General features: G+C 48.4%; 1 long non-coding RNA gene across 2 annotated transcripts in view; it reads left to right on the forward strand.

Moving 5' to 3' along the window:
• The first annotated feature begins 1,122 nt into the window (after positions 1-1,122).
• LOC110740506 overlaps positions 1,123-20,166 on the forward strand; it is a 106,027-nt gene continuing 86,983 nt past the window's right edge. For both annotated transcript variants that reach the window (XR_002515133.2, XR_002515132.2), the window contains exons 1-3: positions 1,123-1,485; positions 1,659-1,710; positions 3,701-3,756. This is a non-coding gene — a long non-coding RNA (uncharacterized LOC110740506). The remainder of the gene's footprint in view (positions 1,486-1,658; positions 1,711-3,700; positions 3,757-20,166) is intronic.

The raw sequence follows: 20,166 nt of genomic DNA on the forward strand, positions 1-20,166 counted from the left end.
GGAGAAGGAAGATGTCAGAGAGTGGGTCGGGGGGAGGGCGAGAGAGAGAAGAGAGCAAGAGCGAGCGAGAGAGAGATTGAGCCTATGGTGAGCAGTCGTGGCTCATGGAAAGAGCGGACAATGAGAAATCCCCCATGGCAGGAATAACCAATATACTCCTAGGAAGCATCATGTCTAGCATTAAATTTGAAATTGTTCTTTGTTCTATAGTTGTTTTCCTACCTATAAACATTTAATAAGTCTCCTATATACAACAGCCTTGTATTAATGAAGTCTTGAAGGACTGAAGGAAGAAGTGTGCAAGTTAGAGTTCTTATTTAGCTTCAGGCAGCGAAAAATGGAAAAATGGATTCTAATTTAAGCAGCAAAGGAATTTATTATAGGGTAAGCCAGTGACATTGTGACACAGGGACTCATACAAGTCACCCTTCAACCACTGGGTGGATGTGGCTGGCCTTTAGATAACCTCTTACTCGGTCTCTTCAAGACATCTCTTTCCTTCCATCTTCTGATATGAGGCACAAGAGCAGATGAGGGCAGGGATGGCAAACGTGAGCCCTTCTACTTCATCCTTGGCAGGCATCACTAACTGATCTCTGTGCAAGTTCTTATGGAGTCCAGGGGCAGCTCCCTGGACCCTTTATATTTCTTGTTCCAGGCAGTCATTACTAATAGCACAGATGATATATGAAATACAGTTTACTTCTGTTCCAGGCTCCATATGACACCTCTTTCAAGGCAATGTGTGTGCAATTTAAATGACACTATCTGTCTCTCAGCCCAAAGCAGCTGAGGATTCCATGCCCCAGGGACAAAGAGCTGCCCATCCTGGGGGCCCACTGCTACTGATCTTGCAGAAGCTCAAAGGCTGCCATTCATTCTTGGGATACTAGCCTTGGGGCAGAGTGGGGAGACAACTCGCTTTGGGTGTTACAACCTCCTCCTGACCCCAGCTTCCTTTGAGATGCGGCATCCCAAGCCTGCCTCTCCTGACTCCCAGTCTGTGGGTTCCGCTCTGCTCTGTTTTCATGATGCATTCTGACCTCATGGGTTCTAAAAACAATTATTTGCCAGCTCTGTGCCCACCCCTTACTTCCAGTCAGGCCCAGGGTGGCAGAGAGTCATGGGGCTGCCAGTTTTGGCCAGGCTGGACTGGGGAGGGGATCAGTTACCCCTAAAGGAAAAGCTCTTCCAGCTGGGAATTGCCTTTCTCTTCCTAATGTGAGATAATTGGTTTCCTTTTTACCTAGTTCCTCCGCAGCCTTCCTAATTACTGCCAAACCCTTGTCCCTCGACTTTGGCAATTCCCACCAATGGACTTTTTTTCCAGAGGGAAAGAGAAGGCGGCAAGAAGACTCAGAATGAGGGTCTGGGCTGGATTTACCTCCTGAGTCATCCCCTACTCTCTGTGTGACCTTGGGCACGTTACTCACTTCTCTGAATTGTCCTCCCTAAGTAACAGCTTCCTGCTGGAATTTTGAGAGGGTAAGGTGATTTAAATGCTTAGCTCAATAGTGCATGCCGTGACTAAACACTCAATGAGTAAATGCTTGTAGTGTTTCTTGTTACCCTCGTGCTTGGTGGTTTGGGCTGGGGTGTGAGGGTCAGGCTTTGGGGTGCTGGTTGGGCACCTGTGTCTTCTCTTTTTCTTCCCCCAGAGCTGCTGGAACTAAGCTCTCCCCCATCTCTTCAAGGAAGATGTGACACCAGGTGTGTTTTAGCAGAAACAAGACCCACATAAATGGTCCACTGAGGGGCCAGCAGGCTCATATGATGTTCTGAAAAGGGGCATTTTATTTTGTCAAATTGCTCTAGGGCTGCTGAACTTTGGTGGCTGTTTCTTGGCAATGTTTCTGGACATTTTGTTCACAGGTGATAAGAGGAAGGGCTGCCCTGACATCTTGTCCAGGTGAAGGGGCTGGAGACTTCCTTTCTGTGCGTTCCAGCCAGTGCCCTGCCTGCAGTGGGGGAGACATTTTTTCACCCTGTTCAATGTGTGGGAGGAGGAGGGTGAGGTGGGGCATTGATAGAGGGGTCAGTGGGAGGAGTCCCCCCCCCAGAGTCCTCTGTTAGAACAACCCAGCAGTCCCCCTCCCCAGCTGGGGGAGCCTCCAGGGCCCTTTCCCACCCTAGCAGCCCCCTCCCCAGCTGGGGGAGCCTCCAGGTCCTGTTCCCACCCCAGCAGCATCTAGCCTTGTTTCCTATCTTCCCATTTTCTGAAAAGCTGTGTGTCAGCACAGGAGTGGCAGGTGTGTTAACTCCCAGAGTCTGCGCCTGTGCCCCAGCATGGGAAGAAAAATGCCGACTCGGAGAGAATCAGAGTCAGGCACTGGCACTAGCCTTGGGGGCGGGAGAGAGTTGGTCAAAAGGAAGTGCTGGGAGAGGGCCAGGTGGCTGGTACTGAGGCACCCATACCTGCTTCCTCTGCCAGGGAGAGAGACCCCCCTAAGGTAACTGTGAGAACTAAGGCACTGTCTCCCTCCCTCTTCCTTCCCTCCTTCCTTCCCTCCTTCCCTCCTTCCTTCCTTCCTTCCCTTCCTCCCTCCCTCCTTTCCCTCCCTCCCTCCCTCCTTTCCCTCCCTCCCTCCTTCCTTTCCCTCCCTCCTTTCCCTCCCTCCCTCCTTTCCCTCCCCTCCCTCCTTTCCCTCCCCTCCCTCCCTCCTTTCCCTCCCCTCCCTCTCCCTTTTCCCTCCTTCCCTCTCCCCTTTCCCTCCCTCCTTTTTTCCCTTCCCTCCCTCCTTTTTTCCCCTCCCTCCCTCCTTTTTTCCCCTCCCTCCTTTTCCATGCCTTTTTTCCTCTCCCTCCCTCCCTCTTCCTTTCTCTCCCTGTCTTCCTTCCCTTTTACCCCCTTTCCTTTTTCCCTTCGGTTCTTTCTTTTTTTCATCTCTGCACTCCCCCTCCTCCCCTTCCTTCCTTTCTCTTTTCTCCTCTTCCTTTACCTTCTCTCCTATTCCCTCCCTCCCTCCTCCCCCCCCCCCCGTCTTCCTTCTCTCCCAGCTCCCTTCCTTCCTCTTTTCCTCATTTGCATCCCTGCTTCCCCTGTGCTCTTCCTCCTGTCCTCCCTCCTCTTTTCTTGTATCTTTCCTTTCTTTTCCCCTTCTTCCTCTCTTCCCTTCCTTCCTCCCCGCTCCCACTGTGCCACTCAATGCTCCAAGCTGGACACAGCTGCAGGGAAATAGCCTCAGCCCTGCCCCCCAGGAGCTTCCACCTAGTGGGAGCCAGGCAGGTAGATAGGTGACGACCCTGCCACGTGATCCACGTGCTAATGAAGAGCTGGGCTGGTCTCCTGGGAACTTTGCTGGGTCTGGAGGAGTAGAGAAAGCCCTCACAGAGCAGGAGACCTCTGGCTTGGGTCTCATAGTTTCTCTGGCTGAGTCAAAAGAAAAGGGCATTGTAGGCAGAAGGAAGAGCTTGCACAAACTAGGGGTACATAGTCAATGAATTCTCATGCAAATTTGGAATTGGACAAATCTAGGCTTGAGCCACTGTCAGTACAACTTCTGCCCGATAATTTCAGCCTCTCTGAGCTTCTCATCTGTAAAATGGGGTATGTTAGTACTCATGATGCCCTGGTATGTTTGGGGAACAGAATTAGCTCTTGCATGTGAAAATATCTAGCACTAGGTATCTTATCACATTTTATCTTCATGTCAACCCAGAGGGCCGGGTACAATTATACAATTATATCTTAATTTTACAGGTCTGGAAATGGTGGCTCAGAGAAGTTGAGCAGCCTGTCCAAGTTCACACAGCCAGGTAGACTGAAGACAGAAATGTAGGCAGCCTGATTTCCCAAGCCCGAGTGTTTAATAACAATCTCCCCAAAGTCAGCATACACACTTGGAATAAGACTAATACATCAGCTGCCTCCTCTGTAAAATGAGGTTGCACAAACCTGGCAGGATGATAGGGATAACTCTCCAGAGCTGGAGGGGCCATGGGGGATGTACTTTTGAACTTTATGGCTTCTCAAGATCCTATCAATTGTACTCTCCTAGCCTGTGTCTGGGTGGTGCAGGAGAAGGAGGATGGGCAGTGGAGGAGGAAGAAGGGGGAGGAAGGTGGGAAAGAGCAGGAGGAAGAGTGAGGGAGGAGGGTGCATTGGAGGGAGGAGGGGGAGAAGGGAGGAAGGAAAGAAGGGGGAGGGGAGGAGGAGGATAGAGAGGAGAGGGAGGAGGAGGAGGGGGGAGGGGAGGAGGAGGGGAAGGGGAGGAGAGGCAGGGGGAGGAGGAGGAGGGGGAAGGTGAGGAGGAGGGGGGGGGAGGGGAGGAGGAGGAGGGGGAAGGGGAGGAGGAGGAGGAGGGGGAAGGGGAAGAGAGAGAGGAGGGAGAGGAGGGGAAGGGAAGAAGAAAGGAACTCTCTGACCCTACTCCTGAATCTGATTCTCTCCCTCTCTCCTGGTTCCCTGCACCGAGGTGTTGGAAATCCAGCTTTCCAGTGGAGGCCGCCTGGGTTTCTGTCTTTGTAGCTGTGCTTTTTCTGTTCCCATGGGACTTTTTTCCCTTGACCCCTTTTCTTTCAGGAACTCGTGGTCTTGTCTGAACAGCCTTTTGTCTAAGAAGCACAGACTGCCCTGGGCACCTTTTCCTTCTCCTTGCTCTGGCCTCTGCTGTCAGTTTCTCATCTCTGCTCTCCCTCTCTTCCCATCCCTCCAAGAAGGTGAACTGTGGGGCTTCTGAGGTCTAAGGAAGGGTCCTGGATAGGGACTTTAGGAGCCCAGACCGGATGGTCACAGGAGAGGGACCCTTTTGTCATTATGTAGACTGGCCACACGATGGCGCCCTGGGACCATCAAGCGCCTGCCCAGTCTCTTCAATGGGCCTCTGGTGATTATTCCTTCCCTTAAGTGTTGCACACATGCGCCTCTTCCTTATCTCTGTAGCAGGGCAGCCAACTTCTGGGTTTCCTGCTCACCCTGGGTAGAGAGAGCCCAGTCACTGGGGTTGTGTTAGAGAGGAGTGGAGTGGGGAGAAGAGCAGGAGGGGAGCAGAAAGGAGAGAAGTGAGGGGCTTGCCAGGGGGCTAGTGGCTGCGCAGCTGTAGGAAGGGACTTTCTGGAGTCACCGATGGGCTCAGCCGCCCGGAGCTGGGCTCTGGGGAATCTTTAGGAATGAGAAACAGGTTGGATGTCCATTCCAGGGCCCCAAACACAGCGCTTACCTGGAAGCATGAGGACTGAAAGTGACACAGAAAAGGCTGGCGTGAACTTCCAGGCACCTGAGAAAGGAGCAAGAGCTCAGAGTTCCAGCTGGAGGTGGCCCTGACTGTAGACTTGGCCGTGGCCAGCGTTGGCCCTCCCCAGACACGGCTTGGAGCTGATGGAGCTGCTGTTTGGGACAGCGGGATGTGGCTTGACTCAGGCACTGAAAAATAAGGCTTGCTTTTATGAAAAACGAAACTCAGAGTGAATTTCACGCATGCTCAGAGAGCAGTGGCAAGTTAGGATTATACTAATATTATGATAATAATGACAGTAGCAAATAACAATAACGATCTTTTTGAGGATTTATGGAACATGCCAGACACTGCTTTTTTTTTTGTTTGTTTTTTAAACATGGATTGTTTTGTTTACATGGATTGCCCCACAGAGGAGGTAATATAGAAGAGGATTTATAATGACAGTCAAACCTGAAAAAGAGACACTTTGTTTTAGCACAACAAGGCCCGGGGTACCTGCAGGCTGGAGTGTGGCTTTCTCATAGGCTCCAGCTAATTGCAGGGATAGAGAGAGAAACTCGTCCATTTCACTTACAGGGTACACAGGGACCTGCCATCACAACCTTTTTCATTCCCAACCGTTTTCTTCCTGTTGGAAGGAATATTCCTCAGCTGAAGTTGCGTCTGATTTAATAAGGCAATAACCAGAGAAATGCATTTCAATTGATTATTAAGCATTTGTTTATTAGGGCTCAGTAGCTCTGACCCAAATAGCTGCTATAAGCAGTCATTAAACATCAAAGAAGATGTTTCTGTTTATATATTTTGTTTATTTACCGTCATGAAAAACATTATTGCATCAATTAAATGTCGATTAGGGGTCTATGGTTTGAATTAGATTATACATATAGTGTCAAATCATTTTTGTGTCTCTTTCTGAGATATAATCTATTTTTGTTTTAGTATCGAAAAGGATTCCATCCAAGTGTTAGGCGCTGTGGCTGGCAAGGGTTACGGGGTGGCTTCTGAGCACTTCTAAAGCTGATGTTTCCATTTTTGGAGTTTGCAGCCTAGAGCCCTATGACAGCCTGGAGCCCCTGATCCGTTCCTCATTGATCATTCATGGAGGGGCCATTTCTCTGTGATTCTTTGCTTTTTTGGGCATTAATTTTCTAGAAAACAAAACAACACAACTCTAACCTCCATCATAAAACCCTTAGATACTTATCTCCAGGACAGCTAAACTGAGTTGTGGAAATGAAATTAAGTTCTCCATTAATGCTGCTTCAAGTAAGCAACATCGAAATCAGGAATGTGCTTGAAAGAATATATGCTTTTCCTAGTCACAGTCTAGAAGCATTGAAATAACATATCTTAATATATTTTTATTCAAAAAAATTGGATAATTTTCTAATTATATGAGACAACTATGTGTATTTATAAAATCACATATAAACCTGAGCTTAAATTTTTTAAAATTGACAAAATTATATATATTTATCATGTACAATATGATATGTGTACATTGTGGAATGGTGAAGTTGAGTTAGCATCCTGGCTTTTTAAGTCAGAGGAGAAGGGACTCGCAGGAGGACACTGGCTGAATTGGGCCCCATCGGACCCAGAATGGAACTCCCTAGTCCCTAGAATTTGTCCTCCTCCTGTTGTACTCAGTGCGTTGGTGGAAGCAGAACTCCCCATGGGAACAGGGAGACCTGGATTTTCTGGGGTGGGAGGGGAAGGTAAAGGTGCAACAGATTGAGACTTCTCCCTGCTCTAACTCCCAGCCCAGCCCAGAGAAGAACTTTGAGTGAGGCCAGCAGTGGGGAGGCTGAGCTCAGGCAGCCTTGGGGGTCAGTCCTGCAGGGTGGCATGCGGGGATGAGGGTTCAGCAGAGGGGCAAGCTGGGATCTGGCTCCAGCCACGTGGGGGCTGGCATGCATGCCATGAGGCTCAGCTACCCCTCTCCTTCCACCTTATTCTTTCTGGGCAGGGGCAGCTTTCCAGATCCCAGTCAGGATTTATCCAGGGATAAACGAGAGAGAGAGAGAGGTGAGAGTGAAGAGGAGAGTTGGGTGAGTGAGGGAACAGCTTGAAGAGGCCAGTCATTTGCATATTAAAGAACCTCTTGGCTGGACTTAGTGGCTCACACCTGTAATCCAACACTTTGGGAGGCTGAGGTGGGTGGATCACAAGGTCAGGAGATCGAGACCATCCTGGCCAACATGGTGAAATCCCATCTCTACTAAAAATACAAAAATTAGCTGGGTGTAGTGGCGTGTGCCTGTAATCCCACCTACTCCGGAGGCTGAGGCAGGAGAATTGCTTGAACCCAGGAGGCGGAGATTGCAGTGAGCTGAGATCACGCCCCTGCACTAGCCTGGCAACAGAGCGAGACTCCATCTCATTTAAAAAAAAGAAAAAAAAAGCATCTCAAGTTCTCTAACACTTCTAGCCCAGAAGTTTTCAAACTTTCTTTTAAAGCGATGAAACCGTTTTATCAAGTGACATCTTATTTGAGTGAAAGTATGGTAGCTATGAAATTTAAACACCGTTGAAGTGGTCAGTGCAGGGTGCTTCTCACGTGCCTCCTAAGCCCTCCCCGCCGTGGTACCCAGAGGCGTCTCTGCAGAAATCCTCTTTGTAGACATGCGTTGAAAACCACTGCATTAGCACACTGGACAGCCCTGTCCTTAAAAGTTAGTTGCCAGCCCAGCATGGACAACAGAAGAATTCCTAGGAATGAGACCTTCTCAAAGTCCCAGGCCCATCTATGAACATTGAGATTTCCTAGATCTGGATTTCACCCGAGAATGTACTTTTAACAAGATCCGCAAATGATTCTAACCCGCTAGGCTAGGCTAGGCTAGGCTAGGCTGGAACTAGGGCGAAGCCAGCGAGTACTTGGACGTGTACTTACACGGCCTTGAGAGTGAAGCCTCCTGGAATTTTATACTGTAGGCCCCTCACTAGCCTCACTCTGGTCCTAGCCCAGGCACTAACCATATGAAAACCAACACCCAGCTACACTCTGGGGTTTGGCTGCATACAGAAGTGCTCAGATGGGGCTTGAAAGAATGAATGAAAGCCATAGAGATCTGCCTCCTGGTGTCCCATGGGGCAGACAGCAAAGAGAACACGTTGTAGGCAATATTCGTAGTCATTTTTATTACTGCTATTACGAATTTATTTTTTGATGCTTATAAGGTGCAAGACACAGTGGGAAACAATTTATAAACATTCTCATCTTTCACCCTTGCATCAGCCATGTAATAGTTCAATTTGTAAACGGGGAAATGGAAGCTTTGAAAGGTGAAGGTCTCGTCCGTATTCACACTGCTAGTCGTGATGCCTAATGTTCTCCATGGCTTGAGCTCTTTACCTTTCCGCTGTACTGAGGGTAGGTATATGGACCTTCCTCAGCATGGGGGATGATGATCCTAAATGACCCTTGCTCTAATATAATAGCATCCATTATGGACTGTAGTCACTGTGTGTGTTTGCCCAGCAAGCATCCTCATTTGCTTCTCTGAAGCAACTCTCACTCCCGTCCTGGCCACAGGGTCACCTGACCCAGGTCTGGCCAATCAGAATCCTCCATTGCCCTAGACCTTGATTAGTCTGGGAGTGGACCCTCAGACTCAAGTCAGACCAATCAGGTGCCTCCCCAGCATTTCCAGTTAGAAGCTGGAGAAGCTGACATGCCTCTGGGGTCACTGATCTGGAAGGAGGTGAGGGGTTGTTCACAGCCAGAGCTCTAGGAGAGAACAAAGAAGAGGAGAGAAAGTAAAACCTGGTGACCCAGTCTTGTTGGCAGGTCCTTCTTCAGTTCTGTGAGGTGCCTGAGCATGTACCGCTCTCAGCTATGGCAGAAAATAGTTCTCATTTTTTACTTTAGGCTAGTTTGAATTAGCTTTCTGTCACTTGCAACCAAAGGATCCTGATGAATTCAGCATCCAACACATTCCCTCTACTCAGAGTAGAGTACATCCATCACAGTCCCTCTACTCTGAGTTCTGTCTGAACCACCCACCATCCCACTGGTATTTCCCAGTGGTGTTTGTGCCTCCTTTCTCCTCTGCTGCAGTTCATGCCTTTTCACAGATTGGCTGAGGATTCTCTGAACACTAGTCACTCCTAGAAAGTTCCCAACACCATCTGAATGCATTTATCTTTTAAAAATTATGGTAGAATACACATATACAATTTATCATCTTAACCATTTTTAAGTATATTTCAGTGGTATTGTCTATTCATACTGTTACGCAAATCACCAAATCCTCATCCATCTCCAAAACTCTTTTCATTTTACAAAACTAAAGCTCTGTACCCATTAAACAATAACTCCCGTCCCCTGCCTACCCTCCTCTCCCCAGCCCCTAGTTACTACCATTCTAGTTTCTATCTGTAAATTTGACTATTCTAAGCAACTCATATAAATGGAATCATATAATATTTGTCCTTTTGTGACTGGCTTATCTCACTTAGCATAATGTCCCCAAGGTTTATCCATGTTGTAACATGTATCATAGTTTCATTCTTTTTTAAGGCTAAATAATGTTCCATTGTATGTATATACCACATTTTGTTTATCTGTTGATAAACGCTTGGATTGCTTCTATGTGATAGCTCTTGTGAATAATGCTGCAGTGAACATGGGTGTGCAGACATCTCTTCGGCATACTGATTGAAATTACTTTGGCTGTATATCCAGAAGTGGGATTGTTGGATCATATAGTAATTCTATTTTTAATTTTTTTTTTTTTTTTTTTTTTTTTTTTTTTTATTGAGACGGAGTCTCGCTCTGTCGCCCAGGCTGGAGTGCAGTGGCGCGATCTCGGCTCACTGCAAGCTCCGCCTCCCGGGCTTACGCCATTCTCCTGCCTCAGCCTCCCGAGTAGCTGGGACCACAGGCGCCCGCCACCTCGCCCGGCTAATTTTTTGTGTTTTTAGTAGAGACGGGGTTTCGCCGTGTTAGCCAGGATGGTCTCCATCTCCTGACCTTGTGATCCACCCGTCTCGGCCTCCCAAAGTGCTGGGATTACAGGCTTGAGCCACCGCGCCCGGCTATTTTTAATTTTTTGAGGAACTGCCATAGTGTTTTCCACAGTGACTATGCCATTTTACGTTCCCCCCCAACAGTGTGCAAGAGTTCTGATTTCTCCATATCCTCACTAACATTTGTTATTTTCTGTGTTTTTTTTTTTTTCTAGTAGCCATCCTGATGGATGTGAGGTAGTCCTAACGTGTTCTTAGTAATGACAGTTGTATCAGTTTTGCTCCATAAAAACTACTTTAAAATCAGGGGCTTGAAACAACCACTATTTACTCAGCTCATGATTCTCTTGCGTTGGCAATATGGACTGAGCTCAGCTGAGTGGCTCTTCTGGTCTTGGCCAGACTTACCCATGTGGTCTAGGGCAAGCTTTGTGTTGACTTGTCTAGGAAGACTTCAGCTGGGGTGACTCATTGGTGCTTCATGCCATCTCTCACCAGAAGGCCAGGCTTGCTCACATGAAGGCTAGGCAGGGTTCCAAGAGAACAAACTAAAGCATGCAGTAGAAGTGGGACAACATTACTTCCTCTGAATTCCACTAGTCAAAGTAAATCACCAGGTTAGTCCAGATTTAAAGTGTGGGGAAATCTGTGTCTCTTGATAGGAAGGTCTGCAAAGGCAAATTGCAAAGGGATGTGGATATGAGAAGTGAATAATTACAACGATTTTTTTTTCCCCAAAATCTAGCATAACAACTTTTCAACAAGTTTTCATGTCAGACAGAAGGAATTTGCATTTGAGATTTGCTCCAATGGGCTCACCCAATTCATGAGTTTCAAAGGCTCTGGTTCACACCTGCAAAACTAGACTATGCTGGGAATTGTGGAATCAAGGCTAATGCCTGATAATTTCAAATGAGATTTTTTTCCTTCTAAAATCAGTGGATATTTCTGAATAAATTGTTCTTTCAGTCACGAATCATGGAGGCAAGAGCTGTAATTCTCCATTCATTTGCCATAAGCAGTTGACTCAAGGATAGCTCTGACTATGTAGCCCTGTCTGTTAATGAGAACCATTATACAATTAACTTTTCTATCATCTTTAGAAGATGCCAAGCCAGACTCCCTCCTCAAAGCCCTCAGTGAACAGGGGAGCCTCCACAGAGCTCCATAGCCTGCTTAGATGTTCAAAAAGTAAAAACCAACTGAAAATGAAAGACTTCTAAAGCTCAGAGCTTTCCCAGTAACTGGATGAATGGAGAGTACAGCCAGATCCAAATAGTTGGAACTGTTGCCAGGGAAGTATAGGGAGGTAAGTACCTCCAAGCATTTTATTAACCTGGTAAATCAGTCCCTGGAAGCCCACCAGGAAGGTTTGGAGCAAATTTCCTACTTCATTATTTTAGTCACTGCTACTATAATGCTGCATAACAAAGCACCTCAAAGTCAGTGGTAAACAACAACAAGCATTTATTTTTCTTTCTTATGGGTCTGTGGGTTGGCTGGGGTTCAGGAGATTTTGGCTGGGCCAGGCTGGACTCCAGGGAGAATGTGGGATTCGGATCTGTTCCACAGAGCTTTATTCTCCTTGGAGCAGTGGCTCTCCAGAGCATGAACTTCTCATGGAGAATAGGAGGAGATCAGAGGGCAGGTAAACCATCTGGGCACCCATGAGGCTTCTACCTGGTCATGCCTACTATCATCCTATCAGCCAATGTGAGTCACGTGGCCAAGCGAAACGTCCATGGGGTAGAGACATAAACTTTTCTCCCAGTGGGAGGGCACTGCAGGCACTGCAAGTTACATGGCAAAAGTTGAGATGTCTAATCTTAGTATGGTGGAGTAAGAATTGAGACAGAGTCTACCATATTTACCCAGAGGGGGTGGGAGGTTGAGGTATTGGGGTTAAACCTATGTTGTGTGCAAGTGAAGGTTTGTATTTATCTAGGAATGTCTGATAGATGGCTAGGCTGAATCAGCAGGGGCTACTGAAAGGAGGAACTGAGGGTTCTTAGGAGAGTGAGCTCCTTCTGGGGTAATACAGAGCTGGGCCAAGGAGCTTATCCAAGTAACACAATCACAGTCCTTGAAGAGAGGAGCATTTCTGAGTACTCCATGCTGGAAGTCTCTGGTTTCTTCCCTGTGTGACCCCTATCCCCACCACTGACTCACGACTAGTCCCTGGGGGGAGTTGATTATTCCAAGAAAACATTGCGAGATGTTAGGGCCTAAACACCAGTGCTGTGAGTCCCTTCTGGGGGAGCTAAACATGAAGAGGAAGAGGTTCTTTTTTTCCCCCAGATCAGAGGTCTTCACCTTGGGGCTTTGAACCCCTGTAGCCCCAGACATCTGAAATGACTGTGGCTGGCAGCGAGTAGGATATGGCATACTCAGTGGTGGCAGAAGCAGTGTCCAAGAAAAGCAGCTGTACCAGGGGAAGCAATATTGGTGCCCGCCTATTAGGAATGGCAGGGATCTGGACAGGTAGGGAGAGGCAAGATTGAGGAACAGGGCAGGGTGTCCTGCTTGGAGATGCGGCCTGTACCCTGGGCACACTCCAGGCTCAGCACACTCTCTAGCACATGCAATGGGCCCAGCCATATTCAGGCTAAGGCATAATGCTTAGGCAGCCCCTCTATGCTTCAGGAATGTGATGGGTTCATTGATTCCTGTCAGGTCATGACAGGGTTTGCAAACAACCTTTTTAACGCTGTTCCTTTGTTCATTAAGTATCAAGTACCTTCTCTGTGCTAGGAACTATGTAAGGAATGGTTGAATAGGAAACATTTTCTGCTTTGAGAAGCTCTCCCTCTTAGTGCAGTTTGGTAAACTATTGCCTGCGGGCCAAATATGACCCACCATCTGTTTTTGTAAATAAAGTTTTATTGGAATGCAGCCATGCTCATTTGTTTACATATTGTCTATAGCCATTTTAACATTACAATGGCGGCCGGCGCGGTGGCTCAAGCCTGTAATCCCAGCACTTTGGGAGGCCGAGACGGGCGGATCACGAGGTCAGGAGATCGAGACCATCCTGGCTAACACGGTGAAACCCCGTCTCTACTAAAAAATACAAAAAACTAGCCGGGCGAGGTGGCGGGCGCCTGTAGTCCCCGCTACTCGGGAGGCTGAGGCAGGAGAATGGCGTAAACCCGGGAGGCGGAGCTTGCAGTGAGCCGAGATCTGGCCACTGCACTCCAGCCTGGGCGGCAGAGCGAGACTCCGTCTCAAAAAAAAAAAAAAAAACATTACAATGGCAGTTGTGACAGAGACTCTATGGCCCCTACTGCCTAAACTATTTACTATTGGCTTGTTGTAGAAAAAGTTTGCCAGTCTATTGTCTAGTGGAAAAGAGAAACATAAACAGATGAACAGATAAATAGGCAATGACAATGTAGTGTGACAATACTGTGACAGAAGTAAGTGCTTGGCTTTGGTGGGAGGTGGGATCAGGGAAGTCTTCCTGGAGTAGGCAGTGTCTACTCCAAGACCTAAATAGTGAGTTCAGGAATTTTGGCAAAGGTATGGGGAGAGATCACCGACGGAGGAAAGCATGAACAGAGGCCAGAGGTAAGAGAGAACATGGGGTTTTGGGTGGTGGGAGCTGAGAGAAGAGGCTGGCAGGATAGTGCTGGTGTTATGTTGGGCATCTCATCACCATTCAGGAAGTTGGCATCCATTAGCAGTGGACTGTGCTCGGCACTACGCTATTAATATGAATGTGTTCTCAATTCCTTCCAGGACTGGGTTTTAATGTTTCCACTTTACAGATGTGAAATGAACATGGCAATAAAGGAGCTGGAATTTCCGGAGGCAGGGATTTTCTGGATGGACGATTCCTGTGTGTTTGCCACATCCTATGAGTGGCAGGATGGGCTCTGGTTAGAATGGTGGGGGTGCAGCCTGGCTTTGTCTCATTAACTCGTGGTTCCTGTGCTATGCATTTCAAGACTTGTTCCAGTCCTAGAGTGTCCTGTGCCCACACTCAGCCTCCTACTGGGGCCCCCACCTAAGACAGGGCTCCTTGAGTTGTGGGTTCAGCTCCACGTCTGGTTCTTCCTCCTCTTCCCATCAAACGTGTGCCTTCTGCTCTGGGGCTCCAACAGGACCTGCAAATCCACACTTGGGACAAAGCTCCATGACTCAGAGCGCTACCCTTTAACATTTAGTGTGAGGCGCAAGCATCACCCTGCCCCTTCTTGTGCTCAGAGCAGACTTGCTAAGGGATCACCAAACTTTCCCACTGAATCCAGACACAGCCTCAGAATCCTGCTCAACATAGCCCTCCACTGATCACCCAGCATGCTTCCCATCCTTTCCTTAACCTAGGGGGAAAGCTTGAGCTCACGCAGTACTTTCTGTACAAACCTAGTCACTGCTCCCAGGCAGCCAGCCTTTTTGTCAACTCTGATTTTGACCCGGGATTCAACACAATTCAACAAATGTTCACCGAGATCCACTAAGTGTCAAGGAGCAGCGATGAATAAATGTGGTCTTGATGCCCTAAGGAGCTCACATTCTGATGAGAGAAGTTATTGGCTTGAGTGACCACTGAAGTGGCAGCCTTTCTCTGCTTTTTCTTGGGGTTGTGCTGGCCGCATGCCCTGCAGAACTGGACTCAGGCTTCCCCATCTGAGATGTGGCTATGCCTGGGTGGGGCTGCATGGCTAGGACTTCTGCATCTCAGACCAGAGGGCAGAAGATGCAGATGAAGAGGGGGAGAGGACCCCACTGGAATGGCAGCAACTCAAGGTAAAGGATGAAGGCAGGTTTACACCAGATTAGGATCAATGAACAGTGAGCCTGGTCTGAGCAGTGGGTACAGCACTAGGGTTTCTGGAATCTTCAGATAAGGTGGTACACTTTAGGGCTCTGGCCACCCATTCTCTTCAGGCCTAGAAGGGGAAGGAGCTGACAAGCACAAGGCTGCAGTATCAGGACCTCAGCCTCCAAAGCAGAAACAGAGCAAGAAGGAAACTGAGGCAGGGGAGTAGCCAGCCCGACTCCGCAGCACGATCGGGCACACCTGTGTCGGGAGTCGTGCAGATCACCAGGCTTAGGAGGACAGCAGCTCTAGGAGGCTCAAGGGCTGATTTTTCTGATCTACTCCACCCTGATCAATACTGGTTTAGGGATGCTGGAGAGTGGGTTCTCCCCATGTTAGGACTCAAAGTGAGAGCTGCTTATGACTTTGCCAGGTTTTTTGTTTAGCCACTGAGACATCTCTCCACCCCAGGATCCGGCAATCACATCAGTGCCAAAAGGGGCACCTAAAGCCTTCAACTATTTGCCTTTCTATGGAGATTTCCAGAATCTACTCAGTTGATGCCATAAATAGGTAGAGAAGGGAGTGTGGGTGTGTGTGTGTGTCTGTCTCAGTCTATGAACACACATGCACACACACACACAGACCTACTTCATCAGTATCAGTTTGCAAACTTCATTTCTTTAGGATGAAGAGAAAAGAAAATTATTATTAACATATCAATGGCACTTCCATGCTGAGAACAAGATTACCCTCAGCACACACAAGCGCCCAGGGAGGCTCAGACACTGTATTTTAAATGGGCTCTGTCTCCGCATCTCTGTCTCCCCCACCCCACCCCCACTCCCTTCCCTTTTTTTTTTTTTTTTTTTCCTTCTTCTTCCTCTAAGCTTGTTTCTCTTGAAATTTCCACCTTGTGGTTGTGTACTGCTGACTTCACATTTGCTGTGGTGTGAACTCCACATCTGTGAATGGATGACAGGAAAGATTAATAGCCCTGCTCTCTTCTCCTTGACTGTGGGCCCAGCTAATGAATAAATAAATAAATAAATAAGCAGAGCTCCAATCCCCTAAATAGAGACCCAGAGCCGGGGAGAAAACAGCATTTTGCTGAATCCATTCTTTAAGGAAAAACCCAACCTCTAATGATCTCTGATTTACATAGTCGGCAATTTTTCACTAAACATTTTACAAAGACACAAAAGTTTGGGGTGGAGGGATTGCCCCATGTTCTTTCCAGATGGAGGCAAGGGTCCCCCTGAGAAGCCCACAGGCCAAACAGGGCTGGTGCAGAGTGTGGGCTGGCCATGGAGGCGAGCTGGTTTCCCACTCAGGCCGCCTTAGGCCTGGGATCATTGAGCTGAGCGACGGTGAAGAGGGAGGCAAAGGGACCCCTCAGGGGTCCCAGTAGTTGGTCCCCACTCTTACCAGGTGGGAGGAAGGTATGGGCTCACCAGGCAGCTCAGAAAGCCTATGTGAGTGTAAGGGGAGGGAGGCAGGGAGAGAATTCATTCCTTCCTGCTTCCTTCATGCCTCCAGTTCTGGTGAAAGAGAAGCTCAGATATGCACAGACAGAGCTTCTCAAACTTGAACGTGTGCTAATGACCTGGAGATCTGGTTGGAATGCAGATTCTGACTCAGTGGGTATAGGATGGGGCTGAGATTGGCCAATTCCAATAAGCCTGCAGGCACTGCGGCGGCTGCTGCTGCTCCAGGGATCACACTTAGAGTAGCAAGATGTTGCAGAGGCAGCAGCAAGTCAGGTTCTGTCCCCTTCTCCATGGCCCTTGTCTGAGGCTTCACAACAGTCATCCCTTTCCTGCCAGCCCCAGAACTTGGCTGTTACCTGGTTTTCCAACCTCAGCTGACTCTGTGGGTCTAATATCCCAAGGTACCTCAGCCAGATGCAGCACGCACATCCTTTCTGGACCAGGCTTGGAGAATTCTGACTTTCCCTTGGCCATGTTTGTAAAGTATGGTTGCCCCTCACCTGGTCTCTGCATCTTTAACAAAGTCCATCGTTGGATATGAAGATGTGCCTGGGTGACCCAGTTGAGGGGCAGGTGGGCTTAGTGGCAGCAAAGACATCTGTAGGCTCTGGGCTGAGCAGGGGCTGGGGGTCAAAGGCAGCGGATGCTGGAGGGGCAGTGAGGGGCTTCCCTGCACAGCCAGGAGTTTGAGGGGCCTGAAGGCACACACACCAGCCATCGATCTTAACCTGCTCCCTTCTAGTACCCATCATCTCACTTCACTCCTTTTAATGATGAAGCAGAGATGAGACCAGTCCAGCAGAAACCAGGACAGGAAGCCCCACGATGCCAGCCATGCCCCTCCTTTATGATCCCCCTGGCTCAGTGTTCAGGTGGACAGTCTCAGATGTGGTCACATGGGGATGAAGGGAGCAGACAAGTTAGGGAGCCACGCTGACCCAAGCCCTGACATTCTGTTCTTCATTATTAGCCAGGTTGCCAGACTCATCCTGGCCCTCAAATTCCAGCCATGAGTCAACCTATGAAAGCCCCAAGGCCAGGTTATGATTCACCTGAGTGTAGTTCATCTTCTTCCTCCCTGGATAATCCTCAGATGACCCCCACCCAGCCAGGGGGAGCTGCCTTTATCATCCTATGGGCAGGATTAGCTCTGCACATCCGACCACTGTTTATTTGTCAAACCTCGATTTGCTCACCTGTGAAATGGGAACCCCCAATACCTTCTTCGCGGAGTGGGGAAGGTAGAGGAGCCAACACTCAAAAGCACCCAGGTCAGGGTCTCAGCCCACTGTAAACATCCCCCAACCCTGGTAGCAATCATGCCTCTGGCCTTTGCATTGCCTCCTTTTTCTGGCTGTCTTCTGTCTCATCACTTCCAGGTATGCTTCATGAAACAAATCTCATGAGACATTCACACAAAAAAATCTGTAACAAAAAATTGGGAAAATTGCATAATATTCCTTTCTTGAAGAGTTAGTCAGTCTAACTTTACTTGATTCTGCTTGACTCAAATTTGTTTGGCCAAAGAACCTTTTTGTTGGGCATAACATTTATTAATAACTGGGGTGTCAGGAGATGGGAGCCAGCTTATACGCTTCTTCTCCAAAGCCTTAACCCAGAAGGTGTGGCTGATGGTGTCCGGGGCAGATCTGGCCAGCTGGGGAGGCTGAGTTTTGTGGATGCAGGCATCTTTCTCCCATGCCTAGTTCTTGAGTATTCTGACATGTTGACTCCCTGGGGCTTTAGCTCCAAGCACCTGGGCAGATTAGGCTGTTCCCATGCGGAGAAAGGTGAGAACTTCATCTTGGAGCCACCCAGACAAGCTCAACCAGAGGAGCCCCCTGTTTTGTACAACTCAGGAGTTAGTGCAGTGTCACAGCCCAACCCAGGCCATGCCTGCTGAGACTGATGTTTGTGGCCTGCCCATAGTCCCTTAGCATTTATTGTTGCAGGAGGTGCACACTGGCATTCCATTGCAAGCATCTGTGACTCTGCCAGAGATATTTTTCTCTGTTTCTGGGGAATGCTGGATGTGCAGACAATTAATGCCCCTGGGAGGAGCCCTCACCCACTACTGGATGGGGTGTATTAGTAATACACCACACCCGATGGGGTGTATTAGTATATGGTGGCTGCTATAACTAAATATCGCAGACCCGATGGCTTAAAACAACAAAAATTTATTCTCTCACAGTCTGGAGGACAGAAATCCAAAATCAGTATCACTCGGCAGAAAGCAAGATACTAGAAGGACCATGCTCCACCCGGAGGCTCTAGGGGAAAATCTGATCCTTGCCTCTTCTAGCTTCTGGTGGATGCTGGCATTCCTTGGCTTGTGGCCACATCACTCCAATCTTTGCCTCCATGGTCATGTTGCCTTCTCCCTTCTGTTTGTGTCAAATTTTGCTCTGCTTCCCTCTTATAAGGATACTTGTGATTGCATTTAGGGTCCACCTGGATAATTCAGGAAAATTTCCACGTTTCAAAGTCCTTAATTACATCGGCAAAATCCCCCCCCCCTTTTTTTTTTGGCCATATAAGGTCACATTCACAGGTTCTAGGGATCAGAGTGTGATGTAATTGGAGGCCATTGTCCAGCCCGATATGTAAAAGGTTGGAGGATAAATACTCCAATTTCCTTGCCTCTTGGGTAAGGTAACACCGAGAGCTGTTCTACACTCTCCTCTTTCCTAAAATTCCTCAGAGAGATTGAGCCTCAGTTATGCATGGCAACAAACTACTCAGCAACACACTCTGTTGTTTTCCTTCCCTTCCTGTCTCACTTCTCCACTCTTCTAACTGTTGATTCCTGGGATTGCCTCCTAAATAAACTACTTGGCCTTGAATCCTCCTCTCAGGATCTGCTTCTGGGGAACCCAGCCTAAGAAACCCATCTGTCACCAACCGTGCACAGCAAAGGCGATCACTTTAATTGATTACCCTTTGGATTCCAAAATTCTGGGTGTATGTGCCCTCCAGAAACAGTGTTTGTGGTTGTGAGTGAGGTAGCTGGGCCAGCAATTCCCAGACTACAGTGTTGTAACCACCTCCTCTCAAAGCAGATTTAATCCAGCAGAGGGATGTCTTCCCATCTGTATCTATCTTGACATCTACAGTGAAGCGGAAATCTTGATGGGACGTGAAGAACACCACGGTCACCACAGTCTTTTTTGATTCAGATTTGACCTTCTCCAGACTCTGGAGAAAGAGAAGCCCTGGTTAAGCCAAGCAGCTTACAGAGGCTGCTAAACCTGATGGCTGCTTAACAGAAAACAATATCACATGGTAGAAGTTCATAGAACTGAATGAGGGTCCAGAGGTGCTGTCCAGGAGCCAGGGACTAGAGTCAAAAACCTTAGAAATCTACCTCATGTTCTGTCATACTTCAGCTGAGCTGGCACTCAAACCATAAGATACTATCCTTCCCACTCTTCCCTCCTCTTTCCAAAGGCAGAGGAGCCTCACCCTGGGGTCACAGCCACCACAGGCCCATGGAAAGTACTGTCAGGCTACTGGAGTGTTTCCTTAAGGCCCAAGGGCTCTGCAGTCAGCTTGTGATGAATGCTGCCTGGCCTGGGACTCCCCCCTCAGGGCAGTGGAAGCCCCTCTGGCCCAGGGCAGGTCCAGAAATGCCATCCAAGAGCTGAATCTTGGAATCGGGGACCCCAACAGCCTGCGTGGTGCTCTACCCACCCTGTGGCTGAGCTGGTACCTGAAGTACAAGACAAAGTCTCCTCCCTTTACTTTTCCCTCTGCTTTT

The sequence above is a fragment of the Papio anubis genome, chromosome 16 (assembly GCF_008728515.1).
Source record: "Papio anubis isolate 15944 chromosome 16, Panubis1.0, whole genome shotgun sequence".
Lineage (NCBI taxonomy): Eukaryota > Metazoa > Chordata > Mammalia > Primates > Cercopithecidae > Papio > Papio anubis.